General features: G+C 34.8%; 1 long non-coding RNA gene and 1 pseudogene across 1 annotated transcript; one reads left to right on the top strand and one right to left on the bottom strand.

Annotated features, from left to right (window-relative positions):
• Positions 1–309: 309 nt before the first annotated feature.
• Positions 310–558, bottom strand: LOC131935349 (uncharacterized; annotated as a pseudogene).
• Positions 559–11,894: 11,336 nt separating this feature from the next.
• Positions 11,895–14,070, top strand: LOC131935292 (uncharacterized). The gene is made up of 4 exons (XR_009385920.1): positions 11,895–12,169; positions 12,902–13,039; positions 13,626–13,739; positions 14,027–14,070. It is a non-coding gene; the product is annotated as an uncharacterized LOC131935292 (long non-coding RNA).
• Positions 14,071–20,030: the final 5,960 nt, after the last annotated feature.

The following is a 20,030-nucleotide window of genomic DNA, read 5'->3' as shown; positions in this document are numbered from 1 at the left end:
GTTGAAATGGGTAGAGTGAAGGTGTTGACGATTGTTTATTTTGGGTGAGTCGAGCTGGTATTTGAGAGATGGTTAGTTCGTTTGCTGGTATTTGGCGGACCCTCCCACCTAAGACGTCTCCTAGGTGGGTGTCGCCAAAGTAGTGGCAAAGTAGTTAGTAGCGATATGTTTGCGTGGTTGATAGGTTGATTGGCTGGCGATCGTGACGGACCTCCCACCTAAGACTTCTCCTAGATGGGTGTCGTCAGGCTGAAAAATAGAAGATTGAAAGTTAGCCACTCGTACATTTGAAGCCACCCAATACAAGTACTGGGTGACTCATCCCGAGGGCATGTGCACTTCGAGGGATGTGTGGGCGCAACCCCACAGCGATCGTTGGCGATAGTTGCAATAGCTTGAGTAATTAAGTTATCGAATGTTCTCGAATGTTCTCGAATGGCCACCTCTCGACACCGGCAGCCAGCCCTAAACAGGGCTGACCAAACCAAATGGCTAAGATTTAGGAAGAACCATAACAGATACTACACTTTGATCTTAGCCAAAAGGCCGAGAAGCGATATTATTGATTTATTATTGCATTATTTATACGTTTTTAAAAATGAAATAATTGACGCCGAGATTAGACAGCAGCAACCGTAAATTAAATAACAGGCTTAAAGTATATAAAAATATAAATAACATATTTATCTGGTTTTTAGGATTTTAAATACAAAAGTAATTTATATACATTTATATATAGAAACGTATCTATTTAAGACATTTACGAATGTATAACTTATTATTAGAAAATTATTATAAAAATATAATAGTTGCATATTGTTTTTGTACTGCTTAGGTAGACTTTAATCAACAAAAGAGTAGGAAAGTTGTTTCCCTTCTAAAATGTAAATTAATTTAAGTCCTCTTCATTTATAATATCGAAGCCATAGAATTATAGTATAAGCCTTTCTCTTAATCGGTGAGCTTAGCACAGAGCAGAGGCGTAGCGAAATGGGGGGGGGGGGGAGGAGGCACATGTGTCCTCGGGCGCCGACCTTCATGTCAATACACTTTATTGAAACCATTTTATTTGCGTTACCTTTATTATGTTATTATAACAGATTTTGTCCTGTATAAATATACTTCTATTCATGAAAAGCATTTACAAAAACAACTCGGTAGCAAATTGGCGGGCTGGTACGGATTAATGGCTTTTATTTACAATGGAGAAAATTGCTTTGAAGTACAAGCAATTTTATTGCAGAGTAATTTTACGGAACAAATTATACTCGTATCTTAAGGTAACACTTTACTTTGTTTTCAGTATTTTTCTTTTAATAATATATAGTCATAAAAAAACAAAATTCCGGACAATATTTCGATTACTAATGAAAACTAATGAAAAAAACTAATAAAGTCCTTATTTAGACTTAAACGCTAACTAAGAATAAATCAGCGTTTCAATCAAATATTTGGAATGCTTGACTCAATCGACAAAGTATCAATTACGACAGCCACTTTATGTTTTCTTTTGAACTATATTACTCCGTGTGGTAGGAAACACAACACGTCAAATGACGCTCCATCTATATACTACTAAAAGTCAAGTTTGTTTACATGTTTGAATATTTATTTTTTTGTTTTTTTGTTTGTTTGTTTGTTTGCCTGATCAAGTATCCTGATATGTTCGGCTCTATCTGGAGAGCTGTAAAATAGTATGTAGGTAGAGAATAATTTTTTAATGCAGACAGACTGTTAATCACAAATTTATTTAAAGACGTTAATTAATTTATTGATTTATTCATTGTTAAATTAACCGTATTTTTTAAAAAATGTTAATACTTTGAATAAACTTTGTGGGGATAGTGACGTCCCTTGATAGTGACGTCAGAGTTTTTTGTTGACTCTTTAGTACAATAAAATGGCGGCGTCTATCGAAGAAAATTGTGTTCCCATTCCAAAGTTTAACGCGTTCTAAATCTAATTTTCTGTCGGTCATAACTTTAACAATACGTCCGTTTGCTGTATTTATTACGTTCCAACACTTATATCAATTTTCAACTGTCTTTTTTCATTTAGTTTTACAATAAATTTCTCTAGATCTAAAGATCAGCTGTCGAAGGAAATTTATGAATCTAGCCTAGATCTAGATCTAGGTCACTAAACTCAATGTAAATTCTAAATCTAGACTTAATGTAAATTCTACATCTAGAATCTATTTCAGGCCTTAATACATCTAGAATCTATTTCAGGCCTTAATTATTTTATATAAATCTTTGTTTGGCTAATTTAAGATAAAATTTAATTTGAAAGTTACTACTTCTAGACTAGACGCTCGAAATCAAGTTGCATCAAAGTATAGTATAAAAATTCATTTGTGACGTCACGAGTAAATAGCTAAGTTTGTAGCGTAGTCCGCTCTCATGCGAGTGGTACAGGTTCTAGACCAATATGTCAATAATATTTTTTTTCAATTTTTTTTTTTTAGATGTTAATGATAAAGTTGCCTATCTGAACTTGGCAGGATACAGGGCAGGTGAAGTAGAGTTCATCTGTTTCTTTGTCCTAACCATATGAAAGGATAGTGTGGTCAGAGACATGCTCGGCTGGAATCGTTTTTTAAACGATAAAAACATGTTGTCTGAGACTTGGCGGGACACTGGGCAGGTGAAGTAGAGTTGAGTAGGTCACATGTGACGTCAGTATATGAAGGGATAGTCCGAAATCGGTGTTTTCGGTGTTTTTAAAAGATAAGAAACATATTTTTGAATGTGGGCTCTGTTTTTGTGACGATAAGTGACACTGCAGTAGCGTAGCGAGGAGGGGGGGGGGGCGGGCGGGGGGGGGGGGAGAAGGGGAGGCGGGGGGGGGGAGGGGAGGCGGGGGGGGAAGGGGAGGCGGGGGGAGGTGAAGGGGGGGGGGCGGGGGGACGTATGTTGGGGCGCCAAAATGGTTTGGAAAAATAAATTGAAAGGTTGAGGGGGGTTCAAATCGAAAGTTTGAGTGGGGGGGGGGGGGGGGGGGAGGGGGTGCACATCAAAAGTTTGAGGGGGGGGGGTTTGAAAATCGAAATCTTGGGGGGGGGGGGGTTAAAATCGAAAAGTTTGTCCCCGGGCGCCGGGAAGGCTCGCTATGCCTCTGAGTGACAGACGTGATGTTTTTTGATGGATGACCCCCGAAACCCACAGTTATCCAAGGGATGACGGGTATTCTAGTTAAAACTAAAAGACAATATTCAAGTAGATTGTGTTACACACAAGACATCTGATGATTAACATAACTATTCTCACTACACTATCCAAAATATGTAAGATAGCGTGTGGTGAAACATAAACCACATATATCAATACAATTTGTCAAGAAAATAAATTATACCATCGATAATCCAAGTCTGGTCTTAAGTGATATCTACTAGGCAAAATGTCTGCTCAAGAATTTCTCAAACTTAGGAACATATCCATTGAGCATTTCTCATACCAGTCGAACTGTCTGTTTGAGCATTTCTCACATTTAGAAAAACGTACACCGAACATACGCCACTCGGGCAAATGTCTATCCGGTAATTATCCTAGACGCCTATTTTTTTGCTCTAATTTGATAATGACTAAGTCATCAAAATGTAATTAAAATATGACTACATTAAACAGAAAAAGAGGAGATAACTGGAATAAGTGCTTGTAATCACTGGATCAGAGCAATGAACGGTTATGAAATATATTTACGTCTGAGAGCTGACCACGGACCTTAAGAAGAGGCAGATAACTGTCATTTAGAGTTCTGATCGCCAGTTACAGATCATGAAATAGGCAGATAACTGTCATTTAGAGTTCTGATTGCTAGTTACAAATCATGGAATAGGCAGATAACTGTCATTTAGAGTTCTGATCGCCAGTTACAAATCATGGAATAGGCAGATAACTGTCATTTAGAGTTCTGATTGTCAGTTACAGATCAGATTAAAACAAAGATTAAAGTGTTACTTGTTTAGTAATCTGTAAAACAAATCATTTAGGCCTACAATTTTTTTTTTTTTAAAGTTACGTGTCACTCCTAGTTAGACTTTACTCATAAGAACGTTTAGTCATCGTTGTGTACTAAAGATACGAAAATGAAACACTTAGTCTTCTAAGTACATGCATTGGCGTCAGTGGCGGAACTAGAAAAAAGGGGCCACCCCGCAAAAAAATTGTTTAGGCCCCCCCATATAAATATATAGGCCTATATATATATACATATATATATATATATATATATATATATATATATATATATATATATATATATATATATATATACTCAAACACAAAATAGGACCGTAGGATACTTATTGCTGGCCTGATCGTGTTTTGAGAAATACGTGTGTTTTTTTTTAATTAAAACAAATTACAACATCATGTCATGTATATAAGTGAATTAGTCTGTTTTGTGAAAATTAGTTTTATATTATGTCTGCCATAAGACGTCTAATATCATATAGGTCAAAAGAATATAAAACATGAAAGCTTTCTGTAAATAATGGTGTCTCGTGTCATGTTTATTTTTATGTTTTTTTTGTATTTATTTTATAAATTTTAAATACATTTTCTTTTTATACAGTGTCATTCTTTAGTAAATAATTTATAAACAAATAATAATAAAGAGAAGTAATTGCTTTTTAATTTGTTTAGTACAAATCTATTAAAAAGTGGCTTATGAGCATCACTATTTGACTATTTAAAAAAGGGAAATAAGTCATGGAAGTGGTTTGAACGTTTGCGTATCTTTGATAAGTTTGATTGTAGGAGAAAGAGGACTCGGCATTCACAGTGGTTTAAAAACGAAGGAAAAATGACCAAGGGGTGGTGTCTATAGAATAAAGATAATCCAACCGCAGCTACGGTAATCTTTATACAAAACAAACATTAAGTCAAAAATGCAAGAATTTTTTTTTAACTATAACAACTTTTTTATGGTCGGCCGTGGGCCCCTAAATGGCGTGGGCCCCCCCGCATTGCGGGGTCTGGCGGCACTGTAGTTCCGCCCCTGATTGGCGTTCATAAAATACTTTTTTTTTCCATCAAATTTTTATTGATTTTTTAAAGTGACAGTGTTGACATAAAAGGTAGCTCTCACTAGATTTTATTGCAAAAGAAACATTTATCATAACATGAAATCACAATAATTGATTTATCAAAATACTATAAGGTGATACATAGTTTCAGTACCTTTATTTTCAAGACTCAGGGAAAGTTAAAAGTCCCTATTAAAAACTTAAATTGCATGTCACTATTTAAAAAAATGTGTTCTAAATATCTTAAAACAACATTTGTTTAAACTTATCTATACAACCACACATTCATTTATCCAACTATTATATCAACATTCATTGTTGTGTATGCAGCTAGTGAATGTACTGTTTATATTTAGAGCAAATAAATCATGACTAGTATAAGCTAATGTAATTTCTATTTCAATGAAGATAAAAAAATTTTTAATTCCACATGAAGTAGCATAGACATTGTCTATTAATAAAACTAGTTTATGAGTATCAAAATGGAATGCATTATTTACTACTTGTCGCTATACATGGGCTTTTAAAAAAAAATTATCCTGTTAACCTCTATTAACTGACTCATTGATTGAAAAGCTAAACTACACAATAACCGCTAAAGTACTTGAAGAAGCTGTTATCATTACTGTTATATGGTTAAAGTTCTTATTGAAAGAACAGAATATTGTGTTATCCACGTGTATTTAGCTTTCAGAAAAAAAAATCCAAGTTTAAAAGAAAGAAGAAACTGATTTAAACAATGCAGCTTTCAACCTAGTGCTATAGCTAAAAAATGACTATTCAATGCATACATTCAATGTACAAGGCATTTAATCATATTTGTAAAAAAAATCAAAGTACAAATGTTTCAACTTAAACATGTTTTTTCAGTGAAAACTTGAGATGAAAGATGATTAACAAATGAATTTTTAAATAATTGACAAAAAATGCCATGCCTTGTATCTATTCTTTAATAATGTTATGAGAAAAACAATTCAACATTGAAAATGGCAATTATTACATGTTCACAAACTTACAACTTACACATGGTTTTAAAATAAAATAATAGTGTAACTATTTTGATATAATTTACATTGTATATACTTTTTAAAAAAAAAATTAAAGTGTTATAACAGTTTAATCATAGAACATTAAAAAATGTCTAACTAATTAAGAAACAACAATATAGTTGATTTAAGTATATTTATAGTCTATATTTGTTTACTAAAAAGTATAGTATATACGTTGTCTCCCTTACACATAATCGATAAATATATCCACATCAGTGTCAGATCCTATTTTTATTTCCTTGTGCAATTAATGGATGTGAAGATACTATTATGGCAAATGGTTTCTTTTACCTTTTTATTTGTGTTAGGTTTATCACTGGAAACAAGAATGATGTGTTTGTATTTTTATATTTGTTGGTGTGTTATATTAGTTGAGGAAGTTATCAAGATATATGCAGAGTTTTTTCAGGCATCTCTTCGGAGGTGGGGGGGGGGGTGGCGAAAAAAGTCCACTGCCCCCCCCCCCCTCCTTTGAACGACTTGAAATTTATATAGAAAATATATACTTTGAATAGTGTCCTCTACCGCCCCCCTCCTCCACGAAAATTTAAAATGCCCACCCCCGGAAATAAAAGTCTCGAAGAAACACTGGATTTATATGATAACACTGCCTAGTTGGGATGTTAGTGGTCGACACACACTGGGGTTAAGAGCGGGTAGGGTCAGATCCTGAGAGAAAAACAACACACGTGTGGGTGTAACGCGAGTGAAGCACACTGCATTGTGTGCAGCTGGGCGTAGCCAATCCGGGTACACATGCAGCACAGTAATACTCCACGTTGTTTGATGACGTCAACGACAAGGACGACGATGATGATAATTACATTTAACAACATCACACATGTAATATTCTTTACAATAAGAATTAAGATATTTTTTTTTCTAAATTATAATTGCATGTGTCTGTTACTTTCTTAAATTAGGATGCAGTAGTAATATAATGTATGTACTGTTTATAATATGTTGTTCATAAAAATAATGTTACTAAAGTTATTTCCCTAGGTTCAGTGCATTGCTAATCAAAACATTACATCACAGATATGTCTATTTTTGATTCGATCAACTTCTCACCTCTAGCGGTCGGGTCTATTTTATTTTTATCGTTGTAGGAGAAAACGTGTTTAAAGATTAAATGATTGCAATCGGTTGGATTTGTTTTTAAATTATTTTATTACTCATTAACTAAGTTCGCGCCTTAAAACATCCTTTATCCGATCGCCATGAAACGTTAGAAAATTGTTGAGAATAGATATTTGCGGAAATAAATTGTAAATTTGCACGGTTGGCGCCCGGGCAGAGAGCGATTCGATTTATAAAAATAAAGTGGAGGTTCTGCAAAATATATTTTTAAATTTTGAAACGGCTGTTCCCCGGGAGGGTGCGGTATATAAAAAATAAAAGTCGGTATAGGTTCGACACCGTTCATCCGAATGCCATGACACTTTGGAAAGTAGATGAGAATACGCCCGTGAAGATTTCTGCGAAAAAAAAAATTCTTATTGGCAGCGCCCGGGAGGGTTTGATTTTTGTCAATACACGGTTTGGCGCTTCCAGCGTTCCAGAGCGGCTATGTTCGCACTTGGAACCCGCAGTAGGTTTTGGATACAATGAGTTCCTATAGGCGCCCACGAAATCGAATAAGGCGCGTCCTCCGGCGTCTCTGCAGGGTTTGATTTGGCGCTCAGGGCTATCCCGCGAGCACTACGCGCCTACGTTGGTTTTAAAGTGAACCCTACAATAGTGATAATCCGGCACACGACATTCGATGATTAAATGGAGCTAGGAGTGTTACGCAACGCCCGTGCGATAGTGTAATCGGTTTGTGAGAGCGCCATTTTCCGGCGGTTAGTGATTAACGGTGATATTACGGTGAGTGATTTACATACACTCAAAGCTTTCATACAGCACGCCCCGATAAATATGATCCAATCACAAGCATTGTTTACATTGATTTAACTCAGTTTTAGAACACAGGAAAGTACATTAAAAGTGGTAGTAACTAAATATTATAACAGAATAGCAGGTGTTTATTGTTTATATGTATTATTATATTTTATATCGTTCATTACCGAGTGTTACAGACTAATATTCGTTAACATCTTTCAACTTATATACGACACATAATAATATAATGAAATAATAAAGCTTAATAAATGACACTCGTATAGTTTAGAATGTTCTATATTTATTAAGCAGTAAGCAACCAATCATCTCTTACATTTAAAAAAAAAAAATTAAGTGTATTTAATAGTACCGAAAGCTTGGGTATTTAAATTTCAAGATGTTCCCACAAGTGTACATATTCTTGTTCTTCTACTTTTGTGTTGCGCTAATTTAACAGAGTAATGTTTATTTTAGGCATCACTTCCGGGGAGGGGGGGTGGAATTAAAGGCACGTCAACCCCGCCCCCCCCCCCACCCCCACGCACAGACACAACCTTATAAAAAGAAATATAATATAATTTATATAGAAAGTATATGCTATTACAATTTCATAGTTCTCGTCTATTTCTTTTTCTCTGTTGCATCAACTTTTTTTTTCCGTTACAAGAACAGCTATGGTCTGGGTTAGATATTATTTTAATTTTATAATTCCTACAAATATTATACTGTAAAAAAAAAAAGAACTTTAGACAAGATAAAAACACTAACAATTTGTGGAGTAGAGTGTATACAGACAGCTGACAGCTGCTTGGTTACTAGGTCCACCTCCACAACTGTGATGTGGCCAGCCCCGTGGCAGTAGTTCCATGCTTTCATACTTAAACCCATTTTTTAAGTCCATTTACCTAATCCTAATCAATTACCATAATTTATAAAAAAAAGTTAGTGGCTCTTTAAAAAAATAGGAAATATCGGCTCTTCAGTCTCAAATGGTTACCGACCTCTGATGTAGTTCTATCAGCTTTGTGTGACTTATTATGAGTTGATTTTAAAGATTCAACTTTAGCTTCGTTATCATAAATAAAATAATTTGCGGTAATGCACAATGATCATGACAATTAACAGAAATTCAAGCTCAAACTATGTGAGAAATTATGTAACATCTTGGAATGAGTCTTACAATTTTGAATACAAAAAGTAATTTAGTTTTGTTTTTATACATAAACTGACCTCTTAAACGATACATACGAACGTATAAAATGATATTAGATAATTAATATAATAATGTAATAGCTGATTACTATTCTTTTACTCTTTATGTACACGTTAATCAACATAAGAATTTGAAGTTGTTTCCCCTATAAAATGTAAATTAAGTTAAGTCCTTTTTATTTATCACATCCAAACAATAGAATTTTAACATATCATTCACTTAATCGGTTAGCTAGACTATCTAAAATGGCTCTTTATTGAAAGAATAATCGAGCCTTGACACTGTGTACCTTGTCCCTCAATTTTAAAGGCTTTTTTGACCCGCCATTTTTCTTAAAGAGTCAGAGATCGCGGGCAGTATTTTTTTTTATTAATTTTTACTGAATTTGTAGCTGTCTAGCGATCAACGATTTTAAATTCGGTTAATCAACGTGACGACATTATATTACATTTACTCAACTTTTCGCTGCACGTGTTTCTATAACAAACCACCTCTCTCTCTTTTTGTGGTCGGGCTGACCGTTAGCCCTACACACCTGACCAAGCGAGCACATTATAATGACGCACGCTCTGTTATTTAAATATCTAATTGTAACGTGGTTATTTTGAGTTTTTTACCTGAAAAAAAAAACTAGATCTACATCATTTTAGTTACAATTCTTTGAAATGTTTAAAAATTAACTTGACATACCGTGAATTGTTTTAGAAAATTGCCACGGATCTTGATATGGGCTCACCTGAGAGCTACAGACCGTTCTCCCTCTGCTCTAACATCAGCAAGCTCTTGGAAAGGCTTGTCAATGCCCGCTTGTTTTGGTTTTTGTCAAATAACAGACTGATAGACTCGTGTCAAGCGGGCTTTTGGTGGGGACGGCAGCCAGTGGACTCCGTTCTTCAGTTGATTAAGGAAATCACTGGCTGTTGTCACACAAAGGTCACCACCTATGTGCTGTCCTTCGATCTGAAACAGACCTACGATTAGGTATGAATATCTAAAATGACATCGATACGGAGATGGATGTTGGGAAGGTGTAATTAGCGGATGGTCTCATGACGTGGGTCCAGGGGACAAACAAAACTATCGCTCAGCAGAGAGTGAAGTTACAATCTAACCTGGCCTGTATTGCCGAGTACTGACGTAACTGGCTGTTGGAGATCAACCTGGAGAAGACCGTGTACTCGCTGTTCACGAATGACATGGCCTCGTTAAAGAGCCGGTCAAGTTTACGATTGACAGTGAAAGCCAGTGAACCTTTGGATCAGATATAGAAGCTACCTAGCGTGTGTTAGATTAAATACCGTCACTGTTTTATTTTCATAAAAAAAGATCAAACATCCAAATAGTACAATCTTATCAACTTCTTTTTAAAAAATTTACATATCACTATATGAAACATTAATCTTTGTTATTTGACTATCGTTTATTATTTTGAATTTTAAACAAAATTTCTATAGGTTACGTCATTTTATACAATTATTTCAACAACAAAAAATTGACTTTAAACTTTTATTAAATGTTTATATTTCTATAAATACATTTTGTTATTATATTTTTATTTTATACGTGTTTGCTTAATCGATTTTCTATACTTTAAAAACGTCCACTGATGTTATAAAAATTATATCATGGGAGGTAACTTTATCTAGACAGGATATGTCTACTAATTTTTATTTTCTTTACTGTGATCCATGGCATTTCCAAATAGTTATGATTACGTTTTGGGATGGGGGACCCTGTATGCAGGGCCAGCGCTAACTATAAGGCGAACTAGGTGGTCGCCTGGGGCACTATCTATACGGAGGGGGGGTGAGGGGGGGGGGCTCGCGCAAAAAAAATCTGTACTTTCGTTATTAATAAGTACCTTATAATTAATAATCAACTCAATTAAGACTTTATTTGAACAAAAAAAAAAGAAATATATGTTTTGTTTCAATATTTGTTTTGTTATCTTGGAATATAACGTATAACAAGCATGCAATCTGACAGATGTATTTATTCAACATTGAGAAAAGTATGGAGGTCTGGTGTGGCTAGAGGATGACTTGATATATCTAGTCTTTGTTCGGTAGCTTAAATAGCTGAATTGGAGACTGAGGGTTGACTGCCCAGATAAAGATTTGGCACTATAGTTTTGTGAGTGTGGGCACGGCAGGATAATGTTGGATTTGTCCAAGTAGGTGCAGATGATGATTATGGTGATGATGATGATTTCTTGACCCTAACCCAAGGGATAATTGAAAAATGTATACTTTAAGAAATTGTAACTATTCGTGACATTCGTGCTGGTTTATAACTTTCGATTTCTAACTTTGCTTTCGTTTTAAGCATAATTTTTTTTTATCTTATTACAGTTTATTTATTCTGTATCGATATCTAAGCAACCTGAAGTGTAAAGAAAACAACAAATAACTGTAAAACATTAGATTTTAGAGCAAAACAAAATCACAAGTTCATTTATATAACATGAAAAACTGTAATGAAAAACAGCCTCGAATAATCTAATATATAAAACCCCACGTTCGCACATCTCTCTCTCTCTCTCTCTCTCTCTCTCTCTCTCTCTCTCTCTCTCTCTCCACCCCATGCGAATGGCTATCTCTGATTCTGTCATTGATCGGATCACTGAGTGACTCATTGATATTATAGCACTTCCTGTGTAGATCACATGACTAATTCAATGATCATAAGCCTATACAATTCGACTCCGACTCGGGGTATTTTAAATCTATAATCAGGAGCAACGAACGAAATTTCATCCTAATTTCCGCCATTTTGAAAAAAACAATTTAGCCTACATCTCACTACAAATCGCACAGGAATTAAAAACTTTTCTTTGATTTAACACAGATCTACTAGGCTACTCTGTGTAGTAATAACAGCATTTACATTAGTAGTAGCCTGTCTAATAAAATATAGCCTAATCCAAATAATGCCGCCTAAAAGAATGTTTGAAAAATAGGCCCCTATAGGGCATAGGGCCCTACAGAAGAGGAGGTAGGACATTTTAATTTTAATTAATTAGAATATTTAGGCCCTCAAGAATACTATTGCAATTTAATTGATTAGTTACTAGAGAGTAGAGGAAAGTTTACTTGCTTTATATTTGCAAAGTGACTACTTGGAAGATTTTTACTCCCCCCCCCACCGCTATCTCGCCAGCAGAGTGATGCAAAATGCAATTAGTCTACCTAAATTTGGCTAAATAGTTGGGCTATGGACTTGATTTATTCTATTGTAGCAGCACCATAAGATCAAAATACGCTTTTAGACTTATTACTCTGACAAAACTATCTGTACAGTCTGGTCGAGCAGTTGCACTTTAGAAGCGTAGTTAAAGTATAGTAGGCCTATACTATAACTGCCCTATAGGCCCTACTTTAAATTTGTTACCGCAAGAAAAGGGCCTATTTTACTATTTACTATTACTAGTTAGAATTGAAATATTTGTTTATCTTTATAGTTTATAGTGAATGCATGATAATGAGCATTATTCAAGCTGCTGTTATATTTAGGCTTATAGACCTTAATAGTATACTCTATAGCTTAGGCTATATACTATAGACTATATATTATATACCAATATTGTGGATAAAACTTAAAGCATGTAAGCATACTCAATAATAATATTCATTAGACTTATAGTAACTAAGACTCGTACTATTTAGTACTACTTTAATACTACCTTTAAACTATTAGGCATAATGAAATAATGATTAATGATTTCAGTGTTTTCCGCACTCAAGAGGAAAGAGGCTGTAGGGAACTTAGAGACTAAACCTTGCCCTGGATTTCTGGTGATGACAATAGCAGCAGATAGTATGCGGCTCAATTAATACTAACAACAATTGATTTTAATAATTAGTGGTAAGCTCTTTTTAAAATAATATATTATAACATGGTATCGCAAAGATTCAGGTTGTCCGATAAATAGTAATTAGAGTCAAGGTTATTTAGGACTATAGTTTAGTGCTTGGTTAGTAATATGCATCAAGTTCGGAAAGACATAGAAATTGAAATACATAGAATTTAATGTGTTTATTCGCAAACGTTACTATTTAAAAATTTTTAGGCCTGCTTTTTATTGCTGAATAATAAAATCACTATACTTATCCCATTATATTATGTTTAAATAAAGTGAGTTTAGATCAGTCGAGTAAATAAATTTCATAACAACAAGACATAACTAAAATTTACAAATTTACACTGAATATATATATATATATATATATATATATATATATATATATATATATATATATATATATATATATATGTAATTTGATTGCTATTTTATAAAAGTATGTAAATCACAGAACAAACATTACTTTGTATTGTGTCTACAGCTTAACAAAAATGCAACTACTTTGATGGATTGCACTAAATAGGGGTTAGCTTTAATTTAATAATTTGTGAGATATTCTTGCTAATCTATGTGTAAATTGCTTTTCAGGACTATGAGTGTGTGTTTGGCCATCCAGATTTCATAACTACAACTGATGTTCAATTACAATGGATATTAATCAGTCTCACTGTGCCTAATCACTGTGCCTAGTTTCATCCTCAGGTAACTGTACTATAGGCATAACCCATTTTTTAAAGTAATTATTATAGCAAGAGATAGCATTATATGTTATAATAAATATAATGGATTTTAATCCAAAATATTGTATTAATTATTGTCTTTTCTTAAATTCTAATAAATCAGTGAGTTGTACAACATAGAGGGTATTATATTTGAATGATAATTGAAACACATATTGTTACAGAGCTCAAAACTATGTACTTATCTAATGTAATTAATATACTGAAACAGTTTTATTGAAGCATATTATTTCATATTTTACCACACAGAGACTGATGTGTAAGCTTAAAGTAAAGACATCAAATCAAAGTATTAGCCATCAAGAGGGTAAATATTGATAGTCTACTTCATTAATCTTCAATATGAATGAACACAATTTTAAATCTATAATCTTTTCTGATAATGATTGTTTCTTGTTATTCATCATGTTCAGTGCTTTATCTTTTCAAAGTAATTAGTCATAGTAAAGAAATATTAGAGATAGTAATATAAATTTGTAATTTATTTCTCTTGCAAGTTCCACAAAAGAAAGTATCAAAATATTTTGCCTTTATTTCATTTACAGAAAAACATTCAAAATCATATTGTGATACATAAGTCAAGCAAGTCTATGACCAGCATTTTGATACAGGCCAAGAAAAAGCTGGATACTTGATTGGAAGGGTGGCACAAAAAACATGGATTATCACTAGGGAAACAAGCTCGGAATACAGTTCACTTTTAGGACAGCAAGCCAAATACTTCTAAACTTATTTGAATCATTTTTGCTGTTTATTATAATTCATCCAATTGTCTTATTAAATATATAAATTTATATATATATACAATTCCTAATATAGAATTTCTAAAAATGTTTTATTATAATATTTAAAAATGAAACAAACATGTTCCCAGAACACAGCCACATAATGTCAACATGTTCCCAGAACACAGCCACATAATGTCAACATGTTCCCAGAACACACAAAATGGCAACATGTTCCCAGAACACAGCCAAATAATGTCAACATGTTCCATGAACTCACAAAATGGCAACATGTTCCCAGAACACACAAAATGGCAACATGTTCCCAGAACACAGCCAAATAATGTCAACATGTTCCATGAACTCACAAAATGGCAAAATGTTCCCAGAACACACAAAATGTCATTGTGCCCAGAACACACAAAATGGCAACATGTTCCCAGAACACAAAAAATGACACCATGTGCCGAGAACAATGCCCCTTACAGAATTCATGTTCCCAGAACACAGCCCGTAGTTGGTCTGCCATAAAAAGTTAACAATACTTTACTTTTTCCTTAACAATTTTACAAGCAGGTAATAAAGCCATAAATCTTTACTGTGGATATAGCCAATAAATAGGGTAACCTTCACTATATGCAATTTGTAGTTTTCAATGCCTGTCCCATGCATATTATTTAGCCTATTGTTTTGGGCCTTGCTTCATTTACTCAATAAATTATATAGGCATGAGAATTTTCATTTTAATCTGCAAAAGCTACATTCTGTACATTATTATTTTCAAACTACATCATATATAAAAATATATTGATAAAAAATATTCCTCATATTGTTTGTGTCAAGTATTTTATTTTTATCTATGCAATGCTATATTCTTATTTTATAATAATTACTTTTATACAAATTCTTTTGAAAACTGTTCTTTATTGATTTGTATCATTTTCTTTATTTCTGAAAAATAAAACTTTGTTTGGGAATCCTTTTTTTGTTTCTGTACAAATTAATAAACATAAATACCTACCAGGCTTAATATCCAGCAACATTAAACAATTAAGTAGGGCCTATTGTTAGTAATGGTAAATTTTCTACTAATTAATGTGATTTCTCTTGGCCACCTTGTTCTGAATACCTTCAACTGTGTCAATGTTGCTACCAACTCCAATAATTAAAACTGAAGCCATTTACTATGAAGTAAAACTTGGGTGTAATCCAAATCCACCCAGTTGCCGGGGGCAAGGTACCAAACATGATGTCCAGTAGAGGGTTAAGAAAGTATCATTATTAAATCACTATTAAACCCCTCCTCGCCTACGCCATTGCTTGTATGCATATGGACGTTATCGGAATTTACTGTATTGCTTATAAGTCGAAAATGCGAAAAAGACACGTTTAACATTACTAGTTTGAAGAATAACATTCATGTTAGCCGAAACAGGTGTATTCTAAAGTTGTTTAAATTCATTTTATTGTTCATTACGATTATGATGTCGTAAAATATAGGCCTATTTAAAAAAAGCATAACTAAAAAGTGTTTAAACGCATTTTCTTCTTAGAAAAGCCGCACATGCATGATATCATTAACATTACGGCAAATCAAACCCTTGAAGAAGCCCCATCAACCATTCAATTATTACGATGGGCAACAAATAAAACGCATCAAGGTACAGTCCTTATGCTATCGACATTAGCTCAACCCCGGCAACTAACGTGTCCCAAAACCAAGAATTGAAATCTTGACCCATTATTCTGATTAATTAGTGGTTAAACATCTTTAGGCATCTGAAAACGTTAGTTTTTAATCTAGTGTACTCAAAAAGGAACAACATAAAGCTTTATGCCGCCTTAAAAACCCAATCCCATGTTACGCAAGGCGTCGATAGAGAAAGAATAAGGCTTTGAGTCAGAACAGGCAAGGGCTTAGATAAATGCCAAAATACCTAATCTGTAGACCTCACAAGTCTAGACGATATATTTGTGCCTCTGTTTTTAGACTTTCAGAACAAATGCATGTGATGTGGTCAGTAGGCACATAAAAGAGAAAAGTAGTTTTAATCCAGAGACTTCAAACATTTCTGAAGGACCGAATTTGAACTTGTAGGCCGTGGTGTCGATGCCAATGTTTAGCGTCGTCCGCAAAGATAAGCAATCGTTATATCATCTCTATGCCCATATTGTGACAGATATTTACAAATGTGTCTAATATAGGACAGAATACATAGCTACTCAACAGAGATAAGCGCAATCACTTGTCCACGACTTAAGAAACCACTGTACTGCAAAACCCACCTAAATGGAAAATGTCTTAGATGTGTGTTTTAATACAAATGTGTACCTCGTCGCGAGTTAGGACCTGTAGGTAGTCTGTTACTACTCTATATATAAAAACAATAAAAAGATAACGTGAATTTTATTTGTTCAATTTCTTGGTTAACTGTATTTGTTGCATCTTGTTCAATTTTGTTAATATTGATTAACCTAAAGGGTTCAAATGTAACAAAGAAAATTGTGACTAAGTTTCCGGGTGCGGGTATGCGGACACTAGTTAAAGTAGGCCCTATATATCTATTTATATTTATAGAAATGAAAGTATGTTTATCTGTTTGTCCTATATGAATTACTACATCTTTTTCATCGGATCGCCATAAAACTTTGTGAACAGAGTTTTTTCCAGGAATCTATTCGGAGGGGGGGGGGGGGGGGGGGGGGGGGGGGAAGCAGAGCCCCCCCCCCCCCACCCCCCGAAGAAAGTCTATCGACCCCCCCCACCCCCGAACGAAACGGAATTTATATAGAAAAAAATACTTTTAACAGTGTCCGCACGCCCCCCCCCCGGAAAGATTTCGCCAGGGCGGCACCCTAGCAGGAAGCAGAAGCGTAGCAACCTATTCCGGCGCCCGGGGCGAACTATCAATTATGTGCCAACCTTATTCAAACGCTGGCAAAAAGGCGCCCATCCCTACATACACTCCCCTATATAAAATAATTGAGGATATCAGCCATGTATAAATCTGTTTTCTTAAATTTTACTGAAGAATGAGGATTTTTTAAAAAATTGTCTACCCCTTTTGGCGCCCCATTCGATCTGGTGTCTCTGACAGGAAGCAATGCAATTTTTCTCCATAAAAATAAAAGCCAGATGCAATTTGACACTGTTCGTACGAGAGTCATAAAATTTTGGGTAGTTGGTGAAAAGGGTTTCGAGAAAGAAAAAAATTCTTAAGTGTGGCACCCTGGGAGGGTTCGATTTTTCTAATTATACGATTATGAGCTCAGAATCCAGAGGGGAATCCAGAGGGGCTATCTCATCAATTGCGGTCATAGGTAATACTAGATTCAGCAGAGGCGCAGCGAGGGGGGCGGGGGGTACATATGTCCCCGGGAGCCAACCCTAGGGGCGCCAAAATGGTTGGAAAAATTTAAAAGCTCATTTTAGCTATAGTTTTGCATTATAAATATTTAAAAAATACGGGGGGGGGGACGCCAAATTGAAAGTTTGTCCCCGGCGGGAGGGGAGGAGGCGCCAAATTGAAAATTTGTCCCCAGGCGCCAGGAATGGTGCTACGCCTCTGAGATTCAGTGATAAAACTACACCAGGTTCATCCGCCAGCTCCCCGGCGGTTGAGTGGCCCAGAGCGGCCAAGACCCATCTCGGGCGACCCTACGGTTTAGATGGGCTACTATAAATGTTCACTAAGTAGAATAATGAGCGCCCGCCGGCGCCCTGGCAGTTGGCGACAGCGAGCGCCCCGGGCTCTACAGAGAGTGCCTCCTTAAAGAGAACCCTACAATAGGGACACGGTGGCACACGACATTTTATAATTAAACCGAATTAGGGGCGCCCCTGCGGAAATATAACCAGTGGCTCCCTGGAGCGCCAAGGGACGCGTCTCTAACACATGGGCGGTCGCCAATGTGTGTTCTACCTCACTATTACAGAGGTTGATTAACGTACACTCAAGGCTTTCATACAGTGAGCCTTGGTGCGTCTAGGCGGCAGTGTGGACAGACCCGCGCCCCAAAAACGAATATGTGGGTTTGTTTGTTTAAGCATTATCAAAGATTTCATTCGTTTGTCATTCAAATTTGAGAAGTTAATGCTAATACCCCTGTGGTGGTTTCTACGAAAAAAAATTCGATTTGGTGGCGCCCTGGCAGGGTTCCATTTAGCTACCCGGGTTTTCCCGTGAGTACTATGGTACCTTTGTTCGTTTTAATAATTGCGAAACGCTATGAATATGATGGGCTACTATAATCGCTCACTATACCGAGTGAAGCGCCTTCCTACCTACGCCCACCTACCTACATACCTAACTCCCTGCCTACGTACCTACCTATCTACTAACCTGCCTGCGCTGCTGCCTGCCTACCTACTTTCCTACCTACCGTTATTCCTGCCAAACTGCTTTCCTTCCACCCCGCCTGTCTACACACCTCACATCCTACTTACACACACACATATCTTCGTTTCCTTTTTTTTTTTTTGACGTTGTAACAGCCGCTAAAATATTCTTTTTTGTATGTGTGCATAAAATAGTGTAGGTTTATTAACAAAAGTAAATTTTAGTATGTATTTAAGTGTATATAATCAATTTCGTCAAGCCAATGTGTTCATAATCTTAAATTTAAAAACCCATGAAACTCGATAGCCAAAGATTTAGAATGAGAATAATTGCTATTTAACCAGTAACACCTATTCTAATTATTGTAATAATATTTTTTTAAAATAAATATACACAGAGATAGATTGTTTTCTTATATAATTTATTTAAAAAGTCAACTGTATTTCATAACGAAAATTAACACAAAATACATTCGAATAGAAACTGTCAAGGGAGACTACTCTAATATTTGTAGGAATAATAGTTTTTATTTCGAGGTTTTTTTATTATTAGAAGAAAAGTTAATCATGTAGGTTCTATAAAAGATTACCTTGCATTTTAAAAAAAAAGATATTCGATAGGTTTAGAATGAGAAATAGTCAAAATTATTTATTATATTCATTAGTTGTTTTTTTTAATAATATAGTACAAAGACCTGTTTTAATTATTTTTTAAAAATCTTATTTTAATTAATAAATTATAAATGAAGATCGAGGATCTATATTTTTAAAAAAATAGTTTAACTGTCACTAAACAATTGTATCAATCGCTGAGAAATTAAGAAATAATAATTACGTTTAACGCTTTATTAATTAAACGAGTTGAATTATTTCCGTTTTGATAAACTCTCTCTCTCTTTATAACTACTAACGCTTTATCATTGAGTTTCTTAAGAGAAAAATACAGGAGAGCGGTAGTTATCATTGACTCTGTCATTGATAATTTCATTGAGTCTTTCATAGAAAATAGTGTTTGATCGGCTGCTCTCTCTCTCTGTCTGTCTGTCCGCAAAATATTTTCGCCGGACATCACGTCAAAATCGGCAGCGATTTATGAAGAAATTTTTACGGATTTTTGTTGAAAATAATATGATAGATGTTTTAAATGTATAACCGCAATTTTATTTAAAGAAGAAAAATAAAAAATCAA

Source organism: Physella acuta, unplaced genomic scaffold (assembly GCF_028476545.2).
Source record: "Physella acuta isolate Inbredline_101_S28 unplaced genomic scaffold, ASM2847654v3 ptg000142l, whole genome shotgun sequence".
Classification (NCBI taxonomy): domain Eukaryota; kingdom Metazoa; phylum Mollusca; class Gastropoda; family Physidae; genus Physella; species Physella acuta.
This window is presented reverse-complemented; position numbering and strand designations above follow the sequence as displayed.